Source organism: Crocuta crocuta, unplaced genomic scaffold (assembly GCF_008692635.1).
Source record: "Crocuta crocuta isolate KB4526 unplaced genomic scaffold, BGI_CrCroc_1.0 scaffold223, whole genome shotgun sequence".
NCBI lineage: Eukaryota > Metazoa > Chordata > Mammalia > Carnivora > Hyaenidae > Crocuta > Crocuta crocuta.
Genome location: NW_027529426.1, coordinates 7361307 through 7373206, shown reverse-complemented (window position 1 = coordinate 7373206; position 11900 = coordinate 7361307). Strand labels below are relative to the sequence as shown.

Below are 11900 nucleotides of genomic sequence, written 5' to 3'. Positions count from 1 at the left end.
TGTGAGATTATAACCAGAGCCAAAATCAACAGATAGATGCTTAACCAATTGAGTCACCCAGGTGCCCCAAAATTTATTTATGATGAATGAAAATTGCATTTTCAAAAAGGATATGAGGTATTCAGATTAAGTCTCTGAAGGTGTAGTTGTCGTTCATAACCATTATATTAGGTTTTTCATAGATTACAGAAGGCTTTAAAGTCAAAGATAATAAAGAATCCCATGCTGTCCACTTAGAATAGCCTTCACATTTTATTTTGGAGGTCACTTGAATAACTGTCAGGAAAGAAAGGTATTGGAGCACAATTAGTTTTGATCAAGCTTAATGTTTTCTCTTAACATCAGACAAGATATTACTTTATAACAATTGACTGGGGTGTTCTATAACAATGTTATCCATACTCAAAATGGATTAATTTTTAAACTGTTCCAGGCATGAGACATCTCAAAAATTCCAAGCCATTTTTTTTTTACTAGCAGAATTTTAAATATGGATTAGAGAGAAGTAAAGTGGGGCATGAGATATGGAGAATAGCTACAATTCCTAGATCTTGATAACAGTAAAGTATAATTAGAACACACAAGGAACAAACTGAGAAAATTGTTTCAAGCCAAATAAAACCTCTTATTTCTTGAGTTACAAAGTGCAAAACCATAAGACATGCATCTTTCTCTTGTTTATACCCCAAAATGTAATAACTTAATGGTATTTGTTAAATATTAATTATTACCATATAAAATATGAGAATTCATAAATAAGTACAAGATTGAATTAAATCAAGTTTGGTTAACATCTAGTGTAATTTTTTATTTTCTATTAAATTGAGAAAATAGTTAATTGAATAAACAGCTGTAGATATTTTAGACAAGATGTTAGAGTGAACACAATAGTTATAATTCCTCACTTGCAACTTCCAGTGAAATGAATAATTGAAAAAAGGGGGATAGCCTGCATCAAAATGGAAAATGGGGCACTTGGGTGGCTCAGTTGGTTAGGCGGACAACTCTTGATTTTGGCTCAGGTCATGATCTCATGTTTCATGAGTTTGAGCCCCATGTTGGGCTTCTGGCCCTCTCCTGCTCTTGCACATGCTCTCTCTGTCAAAAATAAATGTTAAAAATAAAATTTTTAAGGAAAACAAAAAGTACATGTTATTAGTGTTAACAGTTTCAATGACAAGGCTTGATAGAAGCCTATGTCTCTCTTAATCCATTGGACCCTGTCTTCCACTCCCATCCAAAAGAGAGAACAAAAATAAAGATTGGGGAGATCCTTAAAAACTGTCCCTACCAGTACCAACTAAAAGGATGATGGATGGAGGTAAAAAGTCTGAGCTCATTTCTCCTAACAGGTTAAATAAAGATATCAGAGGTCAAAGACTTCCTTCTAATGTAGAAAGTGTTGACAGTTGAGTTCAGTAATAGCAATATGCCTGAAGTTTACATTTGATATAATTTACTATAAAAAGCAAAGAAAAGCCTCAACAAAGAAAAAGCCTCAGTGTATATAACAAGTCAAATATCATGTTTCTGTGAGTTCACAAAGCAGTTTTACTTAAAAAAAAAGTATCTCTATTTATTTAATTCTTTTTGTCCATTGCTCCCACTGAACTAGAAATTTACCATCAAGTTTCAATATTTTTGCTTCCCTCCCTGGAGATCCTTATGGATAATTTTGGTCAGGCAAGTCATTAAATAATGAAAAACACTATTCAACTTAGATACATACAATACAACCAAATACAGAACGGGACTTGTCTACCTTTGTGTGTAAACAAATGAATGATATTAAAACATAGATGTTTCCCTTAATTAAATAACTTCCTCAAGATTCAAAGAAAATGGGATATGCCATGATCTGAAATGGATTTGCTACTGGAAAATATGAAGTAAAACATATGACTAGTTTAACAAAATTCCCTAGACAAGTATATCTATAAAATTTAAACAAGAAAAGAGATTTATAAGTTTAGGAAATATTATATAAGTAATTAAGATAATTATTGAATTAAAACTATAATGGTGTCTATGAAGAGCAGGCAGATGCTGATGAAAATAATATTAAATTAAAAATTTTTTTTAACACTTGTTTATTTATTGATAGAAACAGAGAGAGACAGAGAGCAGCAGGGAAGTGACAAAGAGAGAAGATGACACAGAATCTGATGCAGGCTCCAGGCTCTGAGCTGTAAACTGTGAGATCATAACCTGAGCCAAAGTTGGTTGCTCAACTGACTGAGTCATCTAGACATCCTGAAAATAATATTAGATTTAAAAAGAAAATTTGAAGTTATCCATAGATAAAAGTGGAAAGATTTTCTAGAAATGAAAGAAAAAATAATAGAGAAATCTTTCGATTGTTAAAGGACAAGGAAAATATCATTGAGTTGTTAAAGGACAAGGAAAATATCATCGAGTTTTGAAACCAAATTTAAACTATAATTATACCACAAGCATAGCTGGTTTTTAAAACTGTCAGTGAATAGTCAAATTTACTAAGCAAAGTTACCTAGTAGATGTGTTTTCTTAGATTACACAAATGATTAAGAAAATCTCAGAAGGGGAAGGAAGGAGAGCACTGTCCTATTATACTTCCAAAAGTTAATAATAAGCTACATCTTCAGACAAATTTTGAAAGAAGCACTCCTGAAGGTGGATACTGTAGTATGCAAGTATGCCATATTGTGGCTGACACTGGGGATGAAACTCATTTGTATGTACACATATTTTAAAATGTTCCCTTTAACCTGATATTTCTATTCTAGAAAACTATTCTCATAATAGATACAGAAGTAAGAAAAAAAGCTTAGGTTCATCTTTGGTCATTGGCACTTAGTTGGAGCTGAACAATAAAATTATTAAGCACTAATTATATATCTGCATGAAGAAACATTATATATATTGAATAAATTTTAAAATTATAACTATACTAAAAGGGTCTCTTTTGTATGAGAAAAAAGGAGCAAATACGAGCTAGATAATAGCATCGAGCAGTTTTTATTATGGCTATAGTATAGCTATACACCTAAGTACATAAAAAATTTACTGATCAAATTTTCTCTTGGTCTTGAAATTATAGAGGATTTTAATTTTTTTCATTATGCTTTTCTATATTTTTACATCTTCTGGAAAATACATAAAGTGCTTTTCTGTAATCATCAAAAACTATATTATTAACATCAATAAATAGGACTCTAGATATATCATTTTGACTTTCCATGGAAAATTTATCAAACAAAATGAAAGAATCTATAACAATCCAGGAAGGAGAATATTAAGTTATCCATAAAGGAACAAAACTCTGAGCAATATTATTTGTTCTTCTACAACACCAAAGTACAAGAGAAAATAGAATAGCTTCAAAGCTCTGAAAATTTGTGATTTCAAAGCAATGCGTACACAATCATATGACAGCCGTTCTCATATTTGTGTGATCTCAGAAAACCTATCAACTATGTATCTTTTTTAATGAACTTGTTGGCTATTAATTGGCAGTATTAAAACTAGTCATTGCATGTACTATAATTATAGTTTAAGTTTGGTTACAAAGCTAATTAGAATCTGCTATGTAAAAAAATTCAAATAGCATAATTTATTACTTCATATAAAATTAACAGTTAAGTAGACATGTGAACTCTGAAAACATAACTCCCCAAAAGCCCTGAAGTTATCTTTTTAAACTTTGTTTTTTTGATAGGCACTTAGTTTAACAGAGATATAAGAATCTCTGAAAGGAATTCCAAACTCATCAACAGAATAAAAAGAATAGTCATTTCAAGAATTTTGCAGAAGAGAGGCACCTGGGTGGCTCATTGGTCTAAGCATCTGACTTTTCTCTGGTCATGATTTCACTGTCTGTGGGTTCGAGCCCCACATCAGGCTCTGTGCTGACAGCTTGGAGCCTGGAGCTTATTTCAGATTCTGTGTCTAAATCTCCCCTGCTCACACTTTGTCTCTTTCTGTCTCACTCTCAAAAATAAATAAAGATAAAAAAATTAAAACAAAATATGTATATAGTTTACATAAAAAAAAGAATTTTGCAGAAGATAATAGTAAACCAAGGCCATATAACAGAATTATAACACAAAAATCAAGAAATGAGCTCACAGAGCAGTACCAAAATTCAAAAATGAAATAAATTGGTAAAAAACACCCCATGAATGTTAACAATATAAAAACAAACGCATCTACTGAAAGTAAAAGACTCTTGTGTTAGGCTATAAAGAAAATTCTATGGCATCTTTCATTTTCCTTTTTAAGTTTATTTATTTTGAGAGAGAGAGAGCCCACGTGTATCAGAGCATGGGAGAGGAGCAGAGAGACAAAGATAGAAAGAATCCCAAGCAAGCACCAGGCTATCAGCACAGAAGAGAACAGTGGGACTTGTTCTCACCAACTGGTGAGATCATGACCTGAGTGAGATCAAGAGTCCAATATGCTTAATAAACTGAGCCACCCAGATGCCCCTATGATATCTTATAAGAGACATTCCTAAATTATCTAAACAAATACGAATACATACATACAATAGAGCAATGGAAAAATAATAATTATCCCACAATGATTAGCTATCATAAATATATAAATATATGATATATGTTTATATATAATATAGTAAGGTAGTATAAACATCTATGTACATATAATTATATGATATAATTATATAATATATAACAATGTTATTTTAAATATATATTATTCATAGACTATAATAGAGAAATGGCCAACAATTCAGAATGGTAACAAAAGATATGAAGTATTTGTATTTACTTGATAAAGAATGCCAAAGGCTGTTTTAAAAACTATTATGTTACAAAAAAAACTTGCAAAATCAACATAAATGGAAAATATTATATGTAATAAAGATATAAAAACCCTCCAAATTCACTTATAAATCCAAACTGATTAACCAAACACAACTAGAAGTTTATTTTTAAATTTGACTCAAACAGTTGAAGCGATATAGGAATTTCTAATGCTCATCCTCCACCCTGAAACATCAATTTGAACCACTACCTGAGCATAAAAAAATGTTCACATTGGCCAAAAGTCCAGCTGCGGGATTACAGCCCAGTGGGGGAAGACAGAAGTAAGAAAGACCCACTGCGGAGGGTAAGAAAGAGGAATTCACAGTACCAGGGATTCACACTACCGGGTCACAGCTCCCTCTCCCTCCCACCTTCAGTGCCTCCCGCCAGGCACTGGAGCTTGCAGAGGGACACCCTATCTGTGGGTAAGGACGGTGAGCTCCCAGCTTCAGGGCGGATTCCAGAGCTGACCCGTCTGGGCCCCAGGCTGACTCCCCCAGCCCCGGGCGGCTCCTGGTCCTCCTGTGGATGCAGGACCTAGGCTCACTCGGTTGGCCAACTCCGGCACCCATGTCAGAGAAGGATGGGCTCCAATCACTCCAGGCTCAAGTCTAATCCGGGTGCGTCCTTCCTTAAGCAGCCCACTGCTATTACTGCGGCTCAGGTGGCTTCCAAAGCACCAGGCTCCCATGAACCTGGGCCACTGGCGCACCCCAGCGCCTACCAGCTTCTATGGCCCCAGGAGGCTCTCTTCTCTGGCACCACGGGATTCCTTGGCTCCAGGTTTCTAGAAGGCCAGCGTAGATCCAGGATTCCCTGGCCACCTGTGCTGTGGCTACTGCCAGTAGCCCCAGGCAGCCCCTGGAGTACTAGGTGGCTCCCACCGCTCCAGAAGGCTTCCAGAACGCGCCTGTGGACCCAGGCCCCTGCTAACCATAGCACCACTGGTTTCCAAGTTCTAGGCCTCTCCTGAGGATAGGCTCCCAGCTGGCTCTTTTCTTATCCTCCCTACTAAGAAAACACTGGGTAGGGGGCTCCTGGGTGGCTCAGTCAGCTCAAGCATTCGACTTCACTTAGATCATTATCTCACAGTTTTTGAGTTCAAGCCCCACTTCCGGCTCTGTGCTGACAGCTCAGAGCCTGGAGCCTGCTTCAGATTCTCTGTCTCCCCCACCTCTCTGCCCCTCTACTGCCCACGCTCTGTGTCTCTCTCTCTCTCAAAAATGAATGAACATTTAAAAAAAAACCCATAAACCTGTCATGAGATATTGCTTCATGTCTATCAGGATAACTAAAGTAAAAAATAGTTAACATTAGATGTTTAAGATACAGAGAAACTGGATCACTCATACATTGCTGGTAGAATATAAAATGATACAATCACTTAGGTAATAATTAAATGGTTTCTTAAAATCCAAACATATTATTATCATACCACTCTTCAAAGTATTTCTGGGAATTTATCTCCTACAAATGAAAACTTACCTTTGTGCAAAAACTGTGTGAGAGTGTTTAAAGCAGTTTTATTTGTAATAACCAAAACGCGGAAACAATCCAGATACCTTTCAATGCAGGTTAATAATTAAACAAATATCTATACTATGGAATAGTAGGTAACAATAAAAGGAAACCATTTTTTCTTTCAGTGTGTTAAAATATACAAAATGATATCTGCACAGTATAAACTCTACTATGTAGATATTCTTTGTATGTGAGGACTCACACATACATATTTATTTAAATATCCTGGATATAAACATACAATAATTTTAATAGTAATTGTATCTTAGTAATATAATCATTAGCTATATTTTTGTTTCTCTCTCTCTCTTTGGTTTTTAGTTGTCTCTGTGTCTTATACATTTCTAAAATTTACATACTTTATATTTTTCCTTTTTTATAAAAATGCTAAGGTTTTAAAAATTAAATGGCAATTGGAAAGAGCTTAACTAATAAAGCACAAAAAAGCATTATTAATATACTGGGAATTTTTGTTGAAAGCCTTGATTTTATTTTTTATAATTCATAAAATGGAGGTTATAAAAATATGTCAAAGTATTTAAGGACAAAGGACAAAATAAAATAATTTGAAAATTATTTTATTAATTTATTAAGATATTAATTAAATTAATATCTTGATTAATTTCAGAGTGCCAATTGACAGAAGAAAAAAGCAGAAATGTCAGCTGAGTTGACAGAAATATACACAGAGAATGTTCCAGGTAAAATTATATCTGTCTTCCATCAAAAGAGTAAAATACAGAGGAAAGATCAAAAGAATGGCCATAGTAGATCCTAGACTCAATTTTCTCTTCTATAACAAACTCCTAAAGGAATTTTGGTCCAAGCTATTGAAATGCTTTTTATGAAGTTTCGTTGAATAGAAATTTTCTAAATAGAGGCCCAGGAGAAAGCTGACATCAAGTATAATATAACACTACTTCCATTAAAAGAACTAAAAAGACAATCAATAACAGTGAGAGATACGGTAGGTACATATGGTACACCTACCCAAATTCCTTATAGTGAGGTTGGCCCAAATGGAAGTATCGTGGGAATAAACTGACCACCACACACAACACTATCTGCATTTAGAATTCTTCCTTATGCGTTATCTACATTTCTTAACCGCTTTATATGTTTTATGACCCAGGGGCAAATATCGTATCTTACATCTTTTTTACTAATGTGGAAAGAAAGACTCAGAGAAATCACATGCTTTGATGTTAATCCCATGGCTACTCATAAATGGAATCAAGATTTCAATCTGTCTTCTATCTCAAAGAGTGTTTTCACTTACCTCCCCTTAAATTTACATAAATGTGCTGATGCTTTTCTCTTTCTTTCCTGAAACTTTCTAGGAACATTTACATTGAGAGAGTATTTGCATTTGAAAATAGGGAATTGTAATAAATCTTGTGGAGGGAAAATCCATGGCATTATTTCAATAAAGATTTTAAAAAATAACAGGATGGTAGGTTAAATATGCCAACAAATTTTTCTCACATAATGAAGTAGAGTCTAATTGCCCGGCCCTACAGTGTGTACTGCTCTTGTGACTTGCTAGGTCTAATTGTGTCTGAAGAAATATTCTATGACCTCTGAGTTCAAGATTTAAGAAATCTTGTAGCTTCTCTACTTGTCCTCTCAGGGTATCAACCTCCTGGGCAAAGACTCAAGATAGAATCCTTCAGGATGAGAGATCTATGGAGAGAGAGAGAGACTCAACTGTCACAGGCTTGCCAGCCATTGGGGTTAAAGGTCCACCACATTTAAGTAAGCTGTGCAGAGACTACTGGGCCCCAGACGACAGAGCTAGTGATGACAAATGCTAGTGAAAGAAACTAGCTGCTCAAACTGAGCGGTGCCCACATTGCAAGCCCACAGAATCATGAACTAACAAGTAGTTACTTGTCTTGGCCACTGAGTTTAGGGGTGGCTGTCATGCAGCAATAGATAACCGTGACTGATGGTGAAAGTATTTTAGGTCATCGTAATGGACCTTCATCATCACAGGATTTGTATTGGAAGCATTTCTATGAAAAGCAGAAATAAAATCTGTTCTCATTGGAAGATAATTTGATGATTCATTAATGATGAAGATTCATTATTTCTGAGTGAATTTGAATTGTGATAAAAGCTAAAGCAGGCAATGAGTTATATAAGATGCTAATGCACAGCAATTTACTATCTTATAGCCATTAAATAATTCTCAAGAAAATAATTTGTTGTGTGTTGTCCCATTTTCTAAGTAGGGAACACAAAAAAGGAATTGACTTTTTACAAAAAGCATATACTAAATGAAAAGCCATTATTAATACTTCTAGTCTTATGATTTGGATTCTTAACCATAAATATACATTTAATCAAATAACTTATATAACTGTATTTTTGTAAATTGAAATAATAATAAATTGGAAGCCTACAGCCACCACTATCCTCTTCCATTATCTAGCTATTTGTTTCTCAATATATAAAACAAAACATTATAATTTGAAAGCTACTTATAAATAATTATGGCTTTTGTATTATCCCAAGACATGTGCTCATAATCAAATTACACTTGAACCAACAATTTACTAAGAAAAATATAGTTCCCTTAATAGCATGGCTTTTCTTTGTACAAAGGGTTCAAGATCAGAAACCAAAGTGTCACACCTAAAACAAATACAAGATCAATAAAATCTGAAGAATCAAATTTATTGACTTTCTTTTTCTGTTTCTAACTGATCTGTCATATATTAATTACCATTCAAAGATAGTATAGAAGAATATCAAATAATATAAGGAGAAATAGTGTAAGTTAACAAATATAAGAAAAGAATCAACAAGCCTAGGAAAGAAAATAATCAAATGCAATTTATATAACATAAAGGTCAATTTAAAAAAAACCAATGAAAGAGGCATCTGGGAGGCTCAGTTGGTTAATCATCTGACTTGATTTTGGCTCAGGTCATGATCTTAACAAATCCTGAGATCAAGCCCTGTGTCAGGCTCTGTGCTGACAGTGCAGAGCCTGCTTGGGATTCTCTTTCTCCCTCCCTCTCTGCCGCTCCCCCACTGACATGCTTACACTCTCTCTCAAAATAAATAACTTTTTAAAAATGTAAAAAAAAATTAAGAAATAAAAAAAATAATCAAGTCTTAAGGGTATTAAAACCAAGTGTCTGTTCTGGTCCCTAAATTTCACTTGGGACTTTGCAGAGGGAGAGCGCATTGGAGACAGGCAATAACAGGAAAGGAAAAGGGAGTGGGGAAAGAATGGTGAACAGGGTTGGGAAAGAAATTCTCTGGTTACTGATGATAGCCAAGGCAAGGACTAAACTAGCGTGCTAGAGGTATTGATTCTGTCCTAGTAATGAGACATATGAACGAAAAGGAAAAAGAAAGACTGAAGAAAAAACATTTAGACACAAGAAGCCACAGGAGAGTATGAGCAGCAAGCTGGACAATTTCCAGAGATCAGAATTGCAAGGATTGTTTAAGTTCCCACGAACCAAAGAAGGGAGACTTTATTTAATGAATAGGGCCATTAGCAGGACATCAGAAAGGCTGTAACTTAAAGCTATGGCTAAACTAGCTCTGGAGTCTAGACTTCTCCACACCCAACTCAAGCATTAAAATATCAAATAATCTACATGTCATTTAACTACCAACCAGAAGTAAGAAGTCCAATCTTCTTAGGAGGGGAGAAAAGAAAGGGCGGACAGAAAGCATATTTGATGTTTCAGAAAAAAAGATGTGTGATTGTCCCATATTTTCCACTTAGGAGTTCTGTACTTCTGAGTCTCCATTTTTTAGCCAACAAAATGGTGATGACATCACAATCAGTTACTGAGAAGAATGAAGTAACAAGCGAAAGTTCTTTTTAATGTGTATATAAATAAAAGTAAGGTATTAACTGCTCATGTCCTATCTGTAAATTTACTTTATTCTCTTGTTTCCCTCAGTATATCAATGTTCTGTTATTCCTTCATTAGCTTTTTTATTTCTGTTTTTTTTCCTTAGTCACCAAGCTTTCTTTTTGAATCACACCAGCAAAAATAAATAAATAAATAAATAATCTTATGGAATCATTTAAAAAATCAAACATTTAACTGTAAATCACAAATAAATGTAAGGTATGAGTGAATGACTGTTCATTTTCCTTTTAATTTATAATATTAATGGAGTCCCAAAAAACAGAAGAATAAATGTGATGATTCTAAATTCTCTTAGATGTAATTCTTCGAAAACTCAATGGCATTCTTTGTGTATGCCTTTGTACACGGGAGGACTTTTGTATAACTCAAGATCCTTATCATTACCAGTGGTTAAAAGTGCCATTTAAATGGGACTGAGACACAGAAGCTCTTAATTACACAGAATGTCTCACCTGCAGTGATTTTCATTGCAGCATAATGATAATTGAGAAATTTGAAATCTAACTAAAATATTCAAACCAAAGGAGACAGTTAAGAAAACTATGGTGCAACTTTGATAAAGAATAGTAAATTTTTATTTCAAAACTACTTTTAAAATGTAAAAAAAAAAGTTTTTCAACTATTACAATGTAGAGTAAATGCTTATATTTAAGTAGAAAAGCAGAATAGAATACTGTGAGTTTTTATTACAACAATATTAAATTAAAAAGTACATCCTCCTTCCATTTCCTAAATTTTTTTAATGTTTATTTATTTTTGAGAGAAAGAAAGACAAACTGTGAGTGGGGGAGGCACAGAGAGAGAGAGACACAGAGACACAGGCTCCAGGCTCTGAGCTGTCAGTACAGAGCCCAATATGGGCTCAAATTTAGGAACTCTGAGATCATGACCTGAGCTGAAGTAGGTTACTCAAACAACTGAGCCACCCAGGTGCCCCTAAACTTTCTTTTTTTAATGTTTCTTTATTTATCTTGAGAGGGAGAGAGAGAGAGAGAGCACACAGGAGGGGCAGAGAGAGAGGGAGGGATAGAGAATCCCAAGCAGACTCCACACTGTCAGTATGGAATCCAACCCAGGGCTCTATCCCACAACCCTAAGATCATGATCTGAGCTGAAATCAAGAGACAGATGCTCAACTAACTGAGCCACATGAGTGCCTCCTTAAACTTTCTTGATTAATAGTTTCTTAGGATCTGGTGTGCCTGGGTGGCTCTGTTGGTTGAACAACCAACTTTAATACCTACTCAGGTCAGGATCCCAAGGATCCTGGGATCAAGCTCCCTGTCGGGTTCTGTGCTGACCGTGTGAAACCTGTTTGGGATTCCCTCTCTCCCTCTCTCCCTTTCTCTCTCTCTCACTCAAAATAAAGAAATAAAACATTTAATAAAACAAAAATTTAAAAATATTAATAATTTCTTAGGATTTCTATATTATAGATGGATTACTTCTTTCTTTTATCCACAGTTATACAGACATGTTCCTAGGTACCTCTATTTATGTTCAACTGTACTAAACACATGTACTGTTATACATATAGAATTTTTGTTTGGGATTTAAGTACTCATTCAATGATATTTGCAGAAAATTTTCATCTGTAGTTTACCTTTCTGCCACTCTCTTCCTCAGAGGACTTTTTTAAAAGAGGAAAGTAGGAAGGAGCACACTTATC

The 11900-nt window shown here is 34.5% G+C and overlaps 1 long non-coding RNA gene across 1 annotated transcript; it reads right to left on the bottom strand.

Annotated features, from left to right (window-relative positions):
- Window positions 1–228: 228 nt before the first annotated feature.
- On the bottom strand, window positions 229–10089 carry LOC144227287 (uncharacterized). The gene is made up of 2 exons (XR_013333900.1): window positions 9966–10089; window positions 229–276 (listed from the first exon to the last, which is right to left on the bottom strand). It is a non-coding gene; the product is annotated as an uncharacterized LOC144227287 (long non-coding RNA).
- Between the last annotated feature and the right edge of the window lie 1811 nt (window positions 10090–11900).